We start from the raw sequence: 2,209 nt of genomic DNA on the forward strand, positions 1-2,209 counted from the left end.
TATAGAGAAATTCAGAGGCATTTCAGGGCATTTCAGAGGCAAACCAGAGGTATTTCAGAGAAATTTAGAGGCGTTCTAAGGGGTTTAAGTATTTTTTCAAATTGATTATCATGATTTTAAGGGCGTTTTTTTATTACGGAGACATCAGGGGCGTTTCGAGGCATTTCAGTTACGGACATTTCAGGGAGGTTTCAAGAACATTTTAGGATTTTAGGAGCATTTCAATGTTTCAAGGCATTCCTTATGTAACTCACCTGAGACTCTCTGAAAGCACCGAAAACGCCTATGTAACGCCTATGAAATCCGTCAAAAGTCCTCTGAATCTTCCTGAAATGCCTCCGAAATTCGCCTAAAACGCCCGTGGACCCCATGTAACGCATTTGAAACGTTCCGAAACTATCGAAAACACCTCCGTAACGCCTCCAAAATCTGCCAAAAATCCTCTAAAATTTCCTGAAATGCGCCCGAAATCCATGTAACGTTCCTGACACCCTCCGAAACGCCTGCGTTACTCTTCTGAAACCCGCTGGAAATTCTCTGAAACTTCCTGAATTTGCAAGAGCACAAATCTTAATAAACGGATATCAGTTTGCGCTGAAAAGTTGATAGATTGGCCACCACCAACTTTTCAGCGCAAACCGATTCTTGGTTATTCAGATTTGTGCTTTTGAAAATTCGAGATGTGGCTTCGTCATATCTTTAATGCCCCCAGAAAAGCCTGAAATCCTGTTCCGAAAACCAATGTCCCCGGCCTGACCTCCAGGTACATCCTTGAAACGCCTCTAAGACCTCCCAAAACGCCCCTGAGACCCTCTGAATTGCTCCATAGATCCCCTGAGTCCCCCTGAAAACCCTTGATTACCTTGAAATGCACCTGAGACCCCTTAGAGCCCCTTGATACCCCGTTAAACGCCTTAAGACCTCCTGGTACACTATGGTACCCATTGGAATGCCCTTGAAACTCCCTGAGACCCACTAGAACTCCCTTGGAACCCACCTGAGACTGCCTGAAACTCCCCTGAGACACCCTAAATCATTACTGAGATTTCCTACAATCCCTGGAGCCCCCTGAGAGAACTCTAAACCCCCTGAAACGTTCCCGAGATCACTTGGTTTGGTACCCCGCTGAAACCCCTTTTTGACCCCTGCAACCTCACTGGTCCCAATAAATGTCCCCTGACCACCGTTGGCATAGTTACCGTTATTATTACATATTCTTATACACAATATTGTAAGGCATAAAAAAGGTGCATAAATTGAAAGTGCTTAGAAATAAACTGCAGGTTTCAGTCTTCAGAACAACTTTTAAGCTAATTCAAAATTGACCACACACAGATCGAAAAACAGAGTGTAAAATTCTGTGACATATGATGCACATGATCGGAGCGTGAGATATCACAGAAGTTTACATGACATATCATGTAAAAGCCATAAATGTATCAGTTTTTACATGACATATAACACAAATTTACATGATATATACAGTCAGGTTTTTTTTACGCGGGGGATACGTACCGCGTAAAAATAAAACTCAGTTCAAAATTCCAAAAACCGCGTAAAAAAAGTCTCACCATTTCTCGACGAACCAGGCAAAAATAAGACGATGAATTTTTTTTTTTGTATGGAGTTTTCATTTACGCGGCCGCGTAAATGAAAACCGCGTAAAAAAAGACCTGACTGTAATGTAAACCAACATCACACTAAGTTTACATGACTAAAATGAAATTTGCACGACGAGTAAATCTTATTATTTTTATCTGTGTATATTTTACATGATGAATCATTTTTTATGGTGGATGATTAATGGTTGATTAAATTTGTTTTCTTATGATTATGATTACTGATTAATGATTTAATTGCCAAAGCAATGTAATTAGGATTAATGATTGATGATTAAACGAAAAAAAAATGTGATTATGATTAGTAATTTTTGATTAATCTTAATCATTAATCATGATTAAATTTATGATTAATCCTTAACGCTCTGATTTAAAGTCACCCAATATATTGAAAATTATCAGATCTTTCAATTGCAACTGATAACTGATACTACAGTACTTGTTTTGAAAATATAAAACTAGGGGAAATACTGTTACATGTAAAATTATAAAGAAAATTTGCTGAAAAACTATCAAAATTACCCCATTTTACGGTACATATTTCTGCGTGATTTCCATGTGTTTAAAAGTTTCCTTCCAAATTCCTTAGC

This window comes from Aedes albopictus, chromosome 1, assembly GCF_035046485.1.
Source record: "Aedes albopictus strain Foshan chromosome 1, AalbF5, whole genome shotgun sequence".
NCBI lineage: Eukaryota > Metazoa > Arthropoda > Insecta > Diptera > Culicidae > Aedes > Aedes albopictus.